The following is a 17206-nucleotide window of genomic DNA, read 5'->3' as shown; positions in this document are numbered from 1 at the left end:
AGCACTACAAAGGATAATAAATGGTAAAGCCCAACATAAGGAGGCAAGCTATACCCTAGAAGAAGCAAGAAACTAATCGTCTTGGCAACAAAACAAAGAGAATGAAAGCACAGAAACATAACCTCACTTCCAAATATGAATATAACGGGAAGCAATAATCACTATTACTTAATATCTCTCATTATCAATGGCCTCAACTGCCCAATAAAAAGACATAGATTAACAAACTGGATACGTAACGAGGACCCTGCATTCTGCTGCCTACAGGAAACACACCTCAGAGACAAAGACAGACATTACCTCAGAGTGAAAGGCTGGAAAACAACTTTCCAAGCAAATGGTCAGAAGAAGCAAGCTGGAGTAGCCATTCTAATATCAAATAAAATCAATTTTCAACTAAAAGTCATCAAAAAAGATAAGGAAGGAGACTTCATATTCATCAAAGGAAAAATCCACCAAGATGAAGTCTCAATCCTAAATATCTATGCCCCAAATACAAGAGCACCTACATACATAAAAGAAACCTTACTAAAGCTCAAAACACACATTGCACCTCACACAATAATAGTGGGAGATTTCAACACCCCACTCTCATCAATGGACATATCATGGAAACAGAAATTAAACAGAGATGTAGACAGACTAAGAGAAGTCATGAGCCAAATGGACCTAACAGATATTTATAGAACATTCTATCCTAAAGCAAAAGGATATACCTTCTTCTCAGCTCCTCATGGTACTTTCTCCAAAATTGACCATATAATTGGTCAAAAAACGGGCCTCAACAGGTACAGAAAGATAGAAATAATGCCATGCGTGCTATCGGACCACCACGGCCTAAAATTGGTCTTCAATAACAATAAGGGAAGAATGCCCACATATAGGTGGAAATTGAACAATGCTCTACTCAATGATAATGTGGTCAAGGAAGAAATAAAGAAAGAAATTAAAAACTTTTTAGAATTTAATGAAAATGAAGGTACAACATACCCAAACTTATGGGACACAATGAAAGCTGTGCTAAGAGGAAAACTCATAGCGCTGAGTGCCTGCAGAAAGAAACAGGAAAGAGCATATGTCAGCAGCTTGACAGCACACCTAAAAGCTCTAGAACAAAAAGAAGCAAATACACCCAGGAGGAGTAGAAGGCAGGAAATAATCAAACTCAGAGCTGAAATCAACCAAGTAGAAACAAAAAGGACCATAGAAAGAATCAACAGAACCAAAAGTTGGTTCTTTGAGAAAATCAACAAGATAGATAAACCCTTAGCCAGACTAATGAGAGGACACAGAGAGTGCATCCAAATTAACAAAATTAGAAATGAAAAGGGAGACATAACTACAGATTCAGAGGAAATTGAAAAAATCATCAGATCTTACTATAAAAACCTATATTCAACAAAACTTGAAAATCTTCAGGAAATGGACAATTTCCTAGACAGATACCAGGTATCGAAGTTAAATCAGGAACAGATAAACCAGTTAAACAACCCATAACTCCTAAGGAAATAGAAGCAGTCATTAAAGGTCTCCCAACCAAAAAGAGCCCAGGTCCAGACGGGTTTAGTGCAGAATTCTATCAAACCTTCATAGAAGACCTCATACCAATATTATCCAAACTATTCCACAAAATTGAAACAGATGGAGCCCTACCGAATTCCTTCTACGAAGCCACAATTACTCTTATACCTAAACCACACAAAGACCCAACAAAGAAAGAGAACTTCAGACCAATTTCCCTTATGAATATCGACGCAAAAATACTCAATAAAATTCTGGCAAACCGAATTCAAGAGCACATCAAAACAACCATCCACCATGATCAAGTAGGCTTCATCCCAGGCATGCAGGAATGGTTTAATATACGGAAAACCATCAACGTGATCCATCACATAAACAAACTGAAAGAACAGAACCACATGATCATTTCATTAGATGCTGAGAAAGCATTTGACAAAATTCAACACCCCTTCATGATAAAAGTCCTGGAAAGAATAGGAATTCAAGGCCCATACCTGAACATAGTAAAAGCCATATACAGCAAGCCAGTTGCTAACATTAAACTAAATGGAGAGAAACTTGAAGCAATCCCACTAAAATCAGGGACTAGACAAGGCTGCCCACTCTCTCCCTACTTATTCAATATACTTCTTGAAGTTCTAGCCAGAGCAATCAGACAACAAAAGGAGATCAAGGGGATACAGATCGGAAAAGAAGAGGTCAAAATATCACTATTTGCAGATGTTATGATAGTATATTTAAGTGATCCCAAAAGTTCCACCAGAGAACTACTAAAGCTGATAAACAACTTCAGCAAAGTGGCTGGGTATAAAATTAACTCAAATAAATCAGTTGCCTTCCTCTATACAAAAGAGAAACAAGCCGAGAAAGAAATTAGGGAAACGACACCCTTCATAATAGACCCAAATAATATAAAGTACCTCGGTGTGACTTTAACCAAGCAAGTAAAATATCTGTACAATAAGAACTTCAAGACACTGAGGAAAGAAATTGAAGAAGACCTCAGAAGATGGAAAGATCTCCCATGCTCATGGATTGGCAGGATTAATATAGTAAAAATGGCCATTTTACCAAAAGCAATCTACAGATTCAATGCAATCCCCATCAAAATACCAATCCAATTCTTCAAAGAGTTAGACAGAACAATTTGCAAATTCATCTGGAATAACAAAAAACCCAGGATAGCTAAAGCTATCCTCAACAATAAAAGGACTTCAGGGGGAATCACTATCCCTGAACTCAAGCAGTATTACAGAGCAATAGTGATAAAAACTGCATGGTACTGGTACAGAGACAGACAGATAGACCAATGGAATAGAATTGAAGACCCAGAAATGAACCCACACACCTATGGTCACTTGATTTTGACAAAGGAGCCAAAACCATCCAATGGAAAAAAGATAGCATTTTCAGCAAATGGTGCTGGTTCAACTGGACGGCAACATGTAGAAGAATGCAGATTGATCCATCCTTATCACCCTGTAAAAGCTTAAGTCCAAGTGGATCAAGGACCTCCACATCAAACCAGACACACTCAAACTACTAGAAGAAAAACTAGGGAAGCATCTGGAACACATGGGCACTGGAAAAAATTTCCTGAACAAAACACCAATGGCTTATGCTCTAAGATCAAGAATCGACAAATGGGATCTCATAAAACTGCAAAGATTCTGTAAGGAAAAGGACACTGTGGTTAGGACAAAACGGCAACCAACAGATTGGGAAAAGATCTTTGCCAATCCTACAACAGATAGAAGCCTTATATCCAAAATATACAAAGAACTCAAGAAGTTAGACCGCAGGGAAACAAATAACCATACTAAAAAATGGGGTTCAGAGCAAAACAAAGAATTCACAGCTGAGGAATGCCGAATGGCTGAGAAACACCTAAAGAAATGTTCAACATCTTTAGTCATAAGGGAAATGCAAATCAAAACAACCCTGAGATTTCACCTCACACCAGTGAGAATGGCTAAGATCAAAAACTCAGGTGACAACAGATGCTGGCGAGGATGTGGAGAAAGAGGAACACTCCTCCATTGTTGGTGGGATTGCAGACTGGTAAAACCATTCTGGAAATCAGTCTGGAGGATCCTCAGAAAATTGGACATTGAACTGCCTGAGGATCCAGCTATACCTCTCTTGGGAATATACCCAAAAGATGCCTCAACATATAAAAGAGACACGTGCTCCACTATGTTCATCGCAGCCTTATTTATAATAGCCAGAAACTGGAAAGAACCCAGATCTCCTTCAACAGAGGAATGGATACAGAAAATGTGGTACATCTACACAATGGAATATTACTCAGCTATCAAAAACAACGACTTTATGAAATTCGTAGGCAAATGGTTGGAACTGGAAAACATCATCCTGAGTGAGCTAACCCAGTCACAGAAAGACATACATGGTATGCACTCATTGATAAGTGGCTATTAGCCCAAATGCTTGAATTACCCTAGATGCCTAGAACAAATGAAACTCAAGACGTATGATCAAAATGTGAATGCTTCACTCCTTCTTTAAAAGGGGAACAAGAATACCCTTGGCAGGGAAGAGAGAGGCAAAGATTAAAACAGAGACTGAAGTAACACCCATTCAGAGCCTGCCCCATATGTGGCCCATACATATACAGCCACCCAATTAGACAAGATGGATGAAGCAAAGAAGTGCAGACCCACAGGAGCCGGATGTAGATCGCTCCTGAGAGACACAGCCAGAATACAGCAAATACAGAGGCGAATGCCAGCAGCAAACCACTGAACTGAGAATAGGTCCCCCGTTGAAGGAATCAGAGAAAGAACTGGAAGAGCTTGAAGGTATTCGAGACCCCAAAAGTACAACAATGTCAAGCAACCAGAGCTTCCAGGGACTAAGCCACTACCTAAAGACTATACATGGACTGACCCTGGACTCTGACCCCATAGGTAGCAATGAATATCCTAGTAAGAGCACCAGTGGAAGGGGAAGCCCTGGGTCCTGCTAAGACTGAACCCCCAATGAACTAGACTGGTGGGGGGAGGGCGGCAATGGGGGGAGGGTTGGGAGGGGAACACCCATAAGGAAGGGGAGGGGGGAGGGGGATGTTTGTCCGGAAACCGGGAAAGGGAATAACACTTGAAATGTATATAAGAAATACTCAAGTTAATAAAAAAAAAAAAAAAGATCAAACCTAAGGATGATAGGTATAGAAGAGAGTGAAGACACCCAGCTCAAACGACCAGTAAATATCTTCAACAAAATCATAGAAAAAAACTTCACTAACCTAAAGAAAGAGATACCCATAGACATACAAGAAGCCTACAGAATTCCAAATAGATTGGACCAGAAAAGAAACACCTCCCGATGAATAATAGTCAAAACACCAAATGCACAAAAGAAAGAAAGAATTTTAAAAGCAGTAAGGGAAAAAGGTCAAGTAACATATAAAGGCAGACCTATCAGAATCACACCAGATTCTCGCCAGAGATTATGAAAGCCAGAAGATCCTGGAAAGATGTCATGCAGACCCTAAGAAAACACAAATGCCAGCCCACGTTACTGTATCCTGCAAAACTCTCAATTAACATAGTGGGACAAACCAAGATATTCCATGACAAAAACAAATTTACACAATATCTTTCTACAAATCCAGCACTACAAAGGATAATAAATGGTGAAGCCCAAAATAAGGAGGCAAGCTACACCCTAGAAAAAGCTAGAAACTAATAGTCTTGGCAACAAAACAAAGAGAAGAAAAGCACACAAACATAACCTCATATCCAAATATGAATATAACAGGAAGCAATAATCACTATTCTTTAATATCTCTCAACATCAATGGTCTCAACTCCCTAATAAAAAGAAATAGATTAACAAACTGGATATGCAACGAGGACCCTGCATTCTGCTGCCTACAGGAAACACACCTCAGAGACAAAGACAGACACTACCTAAGAGTGAAAGGCTGGAAATCAACTTTCCAAGCAAATGGTCAGAAGAAGCAAGCTGGAGTAGCCATTCTAATATCAAATAAAATCAATTTTCAACTAAAAGTCATCAAAAAAGATAAGGAAGGACACTTCATATTCATCAAAAGAAAAATCCACCAAGATGAACTCTCAATCCTAAATATTTATTCCCCAAACACAAGGGCACCGACACACGTAAAAGAAACCTTACTAAAGTTCAAAACACACATTGCACCTCACACAATAATAGTAGGAGATTTCAACACCCCACTCTCATCAATGGACAGATCATGGAAACAGAAATTAAACAGAGACGTAGACAGACTAAGAGAAGTCATAAACCAAATGGACTTAACAGATATATATAGAACATTCTATCCTAAAGCAAAAGGATATACCTTCTTCTCAGCTCCTCATAGTACTTTCTCCAAAAAGACCATATAATTGGTCAAAAAACAAGCCTCAACAAGTACAGAAAGATGGTAATAATCCCATGCGTGCTATCAGACCACCATGGCCTAAAGCTGGTCTTCAATAACAAGAAGGGAAGAAAGAGCGCCCACATACACGTGGAAGTTGAACAATGCTCTACTCAATGATAATCTGGTCAAAGAAGAAATGAAGAAAGAAATTAAAGACTTCTTAGAATTTAATGAAAATGAAGATAAAACATACCCAAACTTATGGGACACAATGAAAGCTCTGCTAAGAAGAAAACTCATAGCTCTGAGTGCCTGCAGAAAGAAACAGGAGAGAGCATATGTCAGCAACTTGACAACACACCTAAAAGCTCTAGAACAAAAAGAAGCAAATACACCCAGGAGGAGTAGAAGGCAGGAAATAATCAAACTCAGAGTTGAAATCAGCCAAGTAGAAACAAAAAGGACCATAGAAAGTATCAACAGAACCAAAAGTTGCTTCTTTGAGAAAATCAACAAGATAGATAAACCCTTAGCCAGACTAATGAGAGGACACAGAGAGAGTGTCCAAATTAACAAAATCAGAAAGGAAAAGGGAGACATAACTACAGATTCAGAGGAAATTAAAAAAATCATCAGATCTTACTACAAAAGCCTATATTCAACAAAACTTGAAACTCTACAGGAAGTAGACAATTTCCTAGACAGATACCAGGTACCAAAGTTAAATCAGGAACAGATAAACCAGTTAAACAACCCCATAACTCCTAAGGAAATAGAAGCTGTCATTAAAGGTCTCCCAACCAAAAGGAGCCCGGGTCCAGACGGGTTTAGTGCAGAATTCTATCAGACCTTCATAGAGGACCTCATACCAATACTATCCAAATTATTCCATAAAACTGAAACAGATGGAGCACTACCGAATTCCTTCTAGGAAGTCACAATTACTCTTATACCTAAACCACACAAAGACACAACAAAGAAAGAGAACTTCAGACCAATTTCCCTTATGAATATTGACACAAAAATACTCAATAAAATTCTGGCAAACCGAATCCAAGAGCACATCAAAGCAATCATCCACCATGATCAAGTAGGCTTCATCCCAGGCATGCAGGGATGGTTTAATATACGGAAAACCATCAACGTGATCCATTATATAAACAAACTGAAAAAACAAAACCACATGATCATTTCATTAGATGCTGAGGAAGCATTTGACAAAATTCAACACCCCTTCATGATAAAAGTCCTGGAAAGAATTGGAATTCAAGGCCCATTCCTAAACATAGTAAAAGCCATAGACAGCAAAACCATTGCTAACATTAAACTACATGGAAAGAAACTTGAAGCAACCCCACTAAAATCAGGGACTAAACAAGGCTGCCCACTCTGTCCCCACTTATTCAGTATAGTTCTCAAAGTTCTAGCCAGAGCAACCAGAAAACAAAAGGAAATCAAGGAGATAGAGATTGGAAAAGAAGAAGTCAAAATATTACTATCTGCAGTTGATATGATAGTATATTTAAGTGATCCCAAAAGTTCCACCAGAGAACTACTAAAGCTGATAAACAACTTCAGCAAAGTGGCTGGGTATAAAATTAATTCAAATAAATCAGTAGCCTTCCTCTACACAAAAGAGAAACTAGCCGACAAAGAAATTAGGGAAACGACACCCTTCATAATAGACCCAAATAATATAAAGTACCTCGGTGTGACTTTAACCAAGCAAGTAAAAGATCTGTACAATAAGAACTTCAAGACTCTGAAGAAAGAAATTGAAGAAGACCTCAGAGGATGGAAAAATCTCCCATGCTCATGGATTGGCAGGATTAATATAGTAAAAATGGCCATTGAACCAAAAGCGATCTACAGATTCAATGCAACCCCCATCAAAATACCAATTCAATTCTTCAAAGAGTTAGACAGAACAATTTGCAAATTCATCTGGAAAAACAAAAAACCCAGGATAGCTAAAACTATTCTCAACAATAAAAGGACTTCAGGGGCAATCACTATCCCTGAACTCAAGCAATATTACAGAGCAATAGTGATAAAAACTGCATGGTATTGGTACAGAGACAGACAGATAGACCAATGGAACAGAATTGAAGACCCAGAAATGAACCCACACACCTATGGGCACTTGATTTTTGACAAAGGAGCCAAAACCATTCAATGGAAAAAAGATAGCATTTTCAGCAAATGGTGCTGGTTCAACTGGAGGTCAACATATAGAAGAATGCAAATCGATCCATGCTTATCACCCTGTACAAAGCTTAAGTCCAAGTGGATCAAGGACCTCCACATCAAACCACATACACTCAAACTAATAGAAGAAAAACTAGGGAAGCATCTGGAACACATGGGCACTGGAAAAAATTTCCTGAACAAAACACCAATGGCTTATGCTCTAAGATCAAAACTCGACAGATGGGACCTCATAAAACTGCAAAGCTTCTGTAAGGCAAAGGACACTGTGGTTAGGACAAAACGGCAACCAACAGATTGGGAAAAGATCTTTACCAATCCTACAACAGATAGAGGCCTTATATCCAAAATATACAAAGAACTCAAGAAGTTAGAGACAAGCAGGGAGACAAATAACCCTATTAAAAAATGGGGTTCAGAGCTAAACAAAGAATTCACAGCTGAGGAATGCCGAATGGCTGAGAAACACCTAAAGAAATGTTCAACATCTTTAGTCATAAGGGAAATGCAAATCAAAACAACCCTGAGATTTCACTTCACACCAGTGAGAATGGCTAAGATCAAAAACTCAGGTGACAACAAATGCTGGCGAGGATGTGGAGAAAGAGGAACACTCCTCCATTGTTGGTGGGATTGCAGACTGTTAAAACATTCTAGAAATCAGTCTGGAGGTTCCTCAGAAAATTGAACATTGAACTACCTGAGGATCCCGCTATACCTCTCTTGGGCATATACCCAAAAGATGCCCCAACATATAAAAAGGCACATGTTCCACTATGTTCATAGCAGCCTTATTTATAATAGCCAGAAGCTGGAAAGAACCCAGATGCCCTTCAACAGAGGAATGGATGCAGAAATTGTGGTACATCTACACAATGGAATATTACTCAGCTATCAAAAACAATGCCTTTATGTAATTCATAGAAAAATGGTTTGAACTGGAAAATATCATCCTGAGTGAGGTAACCCAATCACAGAAAAACACACATGGTATGCACTCATTGATAAGTGGCTATTAGCCCAAATGCTTGAATTACCCTAGATGCATAGAACACATGAAACTCAAGACGGATGATCAAAATGTGAATGCTTCTCTCCTTCTTTAAAAGGGGAACAAGAATACCCTTGGCAGGGAATAGGAAGGCAAAGATTAAAACAGACACAGAAGGAACACCCATTCAGAGCCTGCCCCACATGTGGCCCATATACAGCCACCCAATTAGACAAGATGGATGAAGCAAAGAAGTGCAGGCCAACAGGAGCCGGATGTAGATCGCTCCTGAGAGACACAGCCAGAATTCAGCAAATACAGAGGCAAACGCCAGCAGCAAACCACTGAACTGAAAATAGGACCCCCGTTGAAGGAATCAGGGAAAGAACTGGAAGAGCTTGAAGGGGCTCGAGACCCCTTATGAACAACAATGCCAACCAACCAGAGCTTCCAGGGACTAAGCCACTGCCTAAAGACTATGCATGGACTTACCCTGGACTCTGACCTCATAGGTAGCAATGAAAATCCTAGTATGATCACCAGTGGAAGGGGAAGCCCTTGGTCCTGCTAAGACTGAACCCCCAGTGAACTAGATTGTTGTGGGGAGAGCGGCAACGGGGGGAGGTTGGGGAGGGGAACACCCATAAGGAAGGGGAGGGGGAGGGATTAGGGGGATGTTTGCCCAGAAACCGGAAAAGGGAATAACACCAAAAATATAAATAAGAAATACTCAATAAAAAAAAAGAAAGAAAGTAGGGAAATGACACCCTGCATAATACTTCCAAATAATATAAAATACCTTGGTGTGAATTTAACCAAGAAAGTGAAAGATCTCTATGATAAGAACTTCAAGCCTCTGAAGAAAGAAATTAAAGATCTCAGAAGATGGAAAGATCTCCCATGCTCAAGCATTGGCAGGATTAATATAATAAAAATGGCCTTTTGACCAAAAGCAATCCACACATTCAATGCAATCCCCATCAAAATTCCAATTCAGTTCTTCAGAGAGTTAGAAAGGACAATTTGCAAATTCATTTGGAATAACAAAAAACCCAGGATAGATAAAACTATCCTCAACAATGGAAGGGTTTCTGGGGGAATCACCATCTTTGACCTCAAGCAGTATTACAGAGCAATAGTGATAAAAACTGTATGGTATTGGTACAAAGACAGGCAGATAGAACAGTGGAATAGAATTGAAGACCCAGAAATGAACCCGCACACCTATGGTCACTTGATTTTTGACAAAGGAGCCAAAACCATCCAATGGAAAAAGGATAGCATTTTCAACAAGTGGTGCTGGTTCAACTGGAGGTAAGCATGTAGAAGAATGCAGATTGATCCATTCTTATCACCCTGTAAACAGCTTAAGTCCAAGTGGATCAAGGACTTCCACATAAAATCAGATACACATAAACTAAAAGAAGAAAAAGTGGGGAAGACTCTCAAACACATGGGCACTTGGGAAAATTTCCTGAGCAAAACACTAATGACTTATGCTCTAAGATCAAGAATTTACAAGAATGGGATCTCATAAAACTGCAAAGCTTCTGTAAAGCAAAGGACACAGTCTTTAGAACAAGCTGACAACCAACAGATTGGGAAAACATCTTTACCAATCCTACGTATTAGTCAGATAGAATACTAATATCAAAAATATACAAAGAACTCAAGACATTAGACTCCACAGAGCCAAAGAACCCTATTAAAAAATGGGGTACAGAGCTAGACAAAACATTCTCAGCTGAAGATTATCGAATGACCAAAAAACACCCAAAGAAATGTTCAGCACCCCTAGTCATCAGGGAAATGCAAATCAAAACAACCCTGAGATTTCACCTCGCACCAGTCAGAATGGCTACGATCAAAAACTCGGGTGACAGCAGATGCTGGCAAGGATGTAGAGAAAAAGGAACACTCCTCCATTGTTGGTGGGATTTCAAACTGGTATAATCACTCTGGAAATCAGTCTAGAGGTTCCTCAGAAAATTGGACATTCCACTAGCTGAAGACTCAGTTATACCTCTCTTGGGCATATACCCAAAAGATGCTCCAACATACAACACATGCTCCACTATGTTCGTAGCAGCCTTATTTATAATAGCCAGAAGCTGGAAAGAACCCAATTGCCTTCAACAGAGGAATGGACACAGAAAATGTGGTACATCTTCACAATGGAGTACTCAGCTTTCAAAAACAACGACTTCATGAAATTCATAGGCAAATGGATGGAACTAGAAAATATCATCCTGAGTGAGGTAACCCAATCACAGAAAAATACACATGGTATACACTCATCGATAAGTGGATATTAGCCCAAATGCTCGAATATCACAAGATGCAATGCTCAGACCACATGAAACTCAAGAAAGTTGACAAAAATGTGGATGTTTCACTCCTTCTTGAAAGGGGGAACAGAAATATCCATAAGAGGGGATATGTGGGCAAAGTTTAGAGCAGTGATTGAAGAAACGGCTATTTAGAGCCTGCTCCACATATGATTCATATATATACAGCCACCAAAAGGAGAGAAGATGGATGAAGCTAAGAAGTGCATAATGACAGGAACTGGATATGGATCTCTCCTGAGAGATACAGCCAGAACATGTCAAATACAGAGGTGAATGCTAGCAGTGAACCACTGAACTGAGAACAGGACCCCTGTTGGAGGAATTAGAGAAAGTATTGAAAGAGCTGAAGGGGCTTGAAACCCCAAAAGAACAACAATGCCAACCAACCAGTGCTCCCAGGGACTAACCCTCCACCCAAGGAGTACACATGGACTGACTCATGGCTCCAACTGCACATGTAGCAAAGGATGGCCTTGCTGGGCACCAATGGAAAGAGATGCCAAGGTTGGACCCTCAGTGTAGGGGATTGTCAGGGTGAGTGTTGGGCCGTAAGGGGGGATGGATGGGGAGGGGAACACCTTTAGAGTTTCCTGATGGACAGGAAACTGGGAAAGGAAATAACATTTGAAATATAAATAAGAAATATGCAATTTAATAAAAATGGGGGAAAAAAGAAAATCCATCAACCTAATCCACTATGTAAATATAGTCAAAAACAAAACAACATGATCATCTCATTAGATGCTGAAAAAGCATTTGACAAAATTCAACACCACTTCATGTTAAAGTCTTGGAAAGCCCTTCCACCCAGTCCTTTCTGCTGGGACATATGACACCATATCCTGAGGTATACCAAAGGATCCGCTGTACTCAGAGCATTTGGTATGAACCCTCCTGTAGTAACACAGCTGCCACTGGGAACCCAGTGGACACAGGGACCCACCATCCATCAAAAACCCAGTCTAATACCATTTCCCTTCCACCCACTCCTTTCTGCTGGGACAGACGGCTGTCTATATTGATTGAGAGTTTTGTTGTGGGTAGTATCCTGGGCTGGCATTTGTATTGTTTTAGAGTCTGCATCACCTCTGACCAGGTTCTTCTGGCTTTCCTAGTCTCTCTTGAGAAGTCTGGTATAATTCTGATAGGTCTACCCTTTTATGTTACTCAGCCCTTTCTGGTTGCAGCTGTTAATATTCTCTCTTTGTTCTGTACATTTAATGTTTTGATTATTATATGAAGAGAGGATTGATCAATGGAATAGAATTGAAGACCCAGAAATAAAACCAAACACTTACATACACTTGATATTTGACAAAGAAGCCAAAAATAAACAATGAAAAAGAAAGCCTCTACAATAAATGGTATTGATATAACTGGCTGTCTGTACATGGAAAAATGAAAATAGAACTATATTTGTCACCTTGCACAAAGTTCAACCCAAGTGGATGAAGGACCACAGCATAAAACCAGATATACTCAATATAATAGAAGAGAAATTGGGAAAGAGTCTTGAACTCATTGATACAGGGGAAATTTCCTAAACAGGACTCCAACGGCTCATGCTCTAAGCTCAAGAATTGATAAATGGGACCTCATGAAACTGGGAAGCTTCTATAAGGCAAAGGACACAGTCAATAAGACAAATTGGCAAACTACAGATTGGGAAAAAAATGTTCACTAACTCCACATCTGATAAAGGACTAATATCCAAAATATACAAAGAACTTAAGAAGCTATTCACCTAAAACCTAAAAACCCAAAGAATGGGGTAAAGAATTAAACCAAGAATTCACACCAGAATACTCTCAAATGACTGAGAAGCACCTAAAGAAATGTTCAAAGCCTTTAGTCATCAGGGAAATACAAGTCAAAAAGATCCTGAGATTCTACCTTACACCAGTCAGAATGGCTAAGATCAAAACCTCAGGTGACAACACATGTTGGCAAAGGTGGGGAGAAAAAAGAAACACTCCTCCATTGCTGGTGGTATTGAAAACTGATACAATCACTCTGGAAATCAATTTGGATGTTCCTTAGAAAATTGGAAATAGACCTACCTAAAGATCCAGCAATACCATACTTGGAATATACCCCAAAGATACCCTTCCATGCCACAGGGGTGCATATTTCACTTTGTTCATACCACCCTTATTTGTGATAGCCAGAAGCTGGAAACAACACAGATGCCCCATGACAGAAGAGCGGATACAGAAAACATGGTTTATTTACACAGCGAAACACTACTAAGCTAAGAAAAAAACACCCTGACTTTTGCAGCAAATGGATAAAACTAGCTGGTTCTTTGGGAAAATCAACAAGACAAATGAAACCTTACCCAGACTAACCAGAGGGCACAGAGAATGTATCCAAATTTAAAAAATCAGAAATGAAAACAAAAATGTAACAAGAGAAACTGAGAAAACTCCAAAAATTATCAACTCCTACTAAAAAAAGCCTCTAAACAAAACTGGAAAATATGGATAAAATGGACAATTTTCTAGACAGATACCAGGCACTAAAGTTAAATCAAGATGAGATAAACTATCAAAACAGTCCCATAATCCCTAAAGAAATAGAAGCAGTCATTAAATATCTCCCAACCAAAAAGGCCCAGGACCAAATGGGTTTATTGCAGAATTCTATCAGACCTTCAAAGAAGACTCTATTTTACAAAATAGAAACAGAAGAAACTCTATCCAATTCCTTCTATGAAGCCACAATTATGCTTATAACTAAACCCCGCAAAGACCCAAAAATAAAAGATAACTTCAGACTAATTTCCCTTATGAATACTGATGCAAAAATACTCAATAAAATTCTCACAAACAGAATCCAAAAACACATCAAACAATCATTCATCATGATCAAGTAGGCTTCATTCCATGGAAGCAGTATTTGGAAATCCATCAATGTAATCCACTATATAAACAAACTCAAAGGAAAAAAAAACACATGATCATCTTATTAGATACTGAAAAGGCATTTGACAAAATTCAACACCCCTTCATGGTAAAAGTATTGGAGAGATCAGGAATTCAAGGCCCATTCCTAAACATAATAAAAGCAATATAAAGCAAACTAATAGCCAACATCAAACTAAATGGAGAGAAAATTGAAGCATCCCACTAGAATCAGGGACTAGACAAAGTTGCCCAATCTCTGCATACCTATTCAACATAGTACTCAAATTCCTAGCCAGAGGAATTAGATAACAAAAAGAGGCTAAAGGAATACAAATTGGAAAGGAAGAAGTCAAAATACCATTATTTGCAGATGATATGATAGGACACTTAAGTGACCCCAAAAATTCCACCAGAGAACTAAACATGACTTTAAAAAACTTTCAGCAAAGTGGTTGGTTTTAAAATTACTCAAACAAATCAGTAGCCTTCCTCTACTCAAAGGATAAACAGGATGAAAAAGAAATTAGGGAAATGATACCCTTCACAATAATCACAAATAATATAAAATACCATGGTGTGACTTCAACCAAGCAAGTGAAAGATCTGTGTAACAAGAACTTCAAGTTTCTGAAGAAAAAAATTGAAGAAAATCTCAGAAGATGGAAAGATCTCCATGCTCATGGATTTGCAGGATTAATACAGTAAAAGTGGCCATCTTGACAAAAACAATCTACAGATTCAATGCAATTCCCATCAAACTTCCAACTCAATTCTTCATAGAGTTAGAAGGAGCAATTCTCAAATTCATTTGGTATATAACAAAAACCCATCAGGAACTGGTTGTAGATCTCTCCTGAGAGACACAGCCAGAATTCATCAAATACATAGGCGAATGCCAGCAGCAAACCACTGAACTAAGAATGGGACCCCCATTGAAGGAATGAGAGAAAGGACTGAAAGAGCTTGAAGGGGCTCGAGACCCCATATGACAACAATGCCAACCAACCAGAGCTTCCAGGGACAATACCCAAAGACTATACATGGACTGACCCTGGGCTCCAACCACATAGGTAGCAATGAATAGCCTAGTAAGAGCCCCAGTGGAAGGGGAAGCCCAGGAGAGATCTACATCCGGTTCCTGTAGGCCTGCACTTCTTTGCTTCATCCATCTTATCTACTTGGGTGGCTGTATATGTATGGGCCACATGTGGGGCAGGCTCTGAATGGGTGTTCCTTCTGCCTCTGTTATAAACTTTGCCTCCCTATTCCCTGCCAAGGGTATTCTTGTTCCCCTTTTAAAGAAGGAGAGAAGCATTCGCATTTTGGTCATCCTTCTTGAGTTTCATGTGTTCTGTGTGTCTAGGGTAATTTAAGCATTTGGGCTAATATCCACTTATCAATGAGTGCATACCATGTGTGTTTTTCTGTGATTGTGTTACCTCACTCAGGATGATATTTTCAAGTTCCATCCATTTGCCTATGAATTTTATAAGTCATTGTTTTTGATAGCTGAGTAATATTCCATTGTGTAGATGTACCACATTTCCTGTATCCATTCCTCTGTTGAAGGGCATCTGGGTTCTTTCCAGCTTTTGGCTATTATAAATAAGGCTGCAATGAACATAGTGGAGCACGTGTCTTTGTTATATGTTGGGGCATCTTTTGGGTATATGCCCAAGAGAGGTATAGCTGGGTCCTCAAGTAGTTCAATGTCCAATTTTCTGTGGAACCTCCTGTACCACATTTCCTGTATCCATTCCTCTGAAGGGCATCTGGGTTCTTTCCAGCTTTTGGCTATTATAAATAAGGCTGCAATGAACATAGTGGAGCACGTGTCTTTGTTATATGTTGGGGCATCTTTTGGGTATATGCCCAAGAGAGGTATAGCTGGGTCCTCAAGTAGTTCAATGTCCAATTTTCTGTGGAACCTCCAGACTGACTTCCAGAATGGTTGTACCAGTCTGCAATCCCACCAACAATGGAGGAGTGTTCCTCTTTTTCCACATCCTTGCCAGCACTTGCTGTCACCTGAGTTTTTTATCTTAGCCATTCTCACTGGTGTGAAGTGAAATCTCAGGGTTGTTTTGATCTGCATTTCCCTTATGACTGCATTAATGGTTTCTTATTCTCCCAAGTGAATACTTTTGTTTCTTGGGTTTCAAAATTACAAAACTAAGAATTTTAAAGATTTATTGCTCACAATAAAAAGGAGAAAATAAAAATAGAAAACAAAAGAAATTAAATAAGACATGTGTGATGACTATTCCTTGTTATCAACTTGACTACATCTGGAATGAACTACAATCCAGAAATGATAGGCACATCTGTGATTCAGATCTTGAGGCATAGTGGCCATGAAAAGTTCAGGCCAAGGCAAGGTAGTACATGCCTTTAATCCTAGGAGACAGAGGCAAGCAGAACTCTGAGTTCAAGACCAGCCTGGGACAGAGCAAGTTCCAAATTCAGGAATGGTGGTACACATCATTAATCTGGACCATACCTTTGCTGGAGGCCTACATACATAAGAACAATGGGAAAAGGAAGTGTTTGTTCTTCTTTGCTTGCACTTTCTTGCCATCACATCTGTTGGAACCTACTTCTTCAGGATTCCAGCTTATACAGAAGACCACCTGAAGTGCCTGGTCTCACAGGACTGAGCAACTATGAGATTCTTCCCATTCATAGCTTCCCTTTGTTGGTTTAGTTGAACTGCAGACTGTAATTCCTTCTAATAATTTCCCTTAATCTATAGAGACATTCTGTAAGTTCTGCAATGATACCAAACCCTGACTAATAAAGCATGTAAAGATGGAAAGACCTCCTAGACTCATAGCTCAATAAAACTGTTATCATTGAA

This window comes from Rattus norvegicus, chromosome 1, assembly GCF_036323735.1.
Source record: "Rattus norvegicus strain BN/NHsdMcwi chromosome 1, GRCr8, whole genome shotgun sequence".
In the NCBI taxonomy this organism is placed as follows: Eukaryota; Metazoa; Chordata; class Mammalia; order Rodentia; family Muridae; genus Rattus; species Rattus norvegicus.
Note: the sequence above shows the minus strand (reverse complement) of the source record.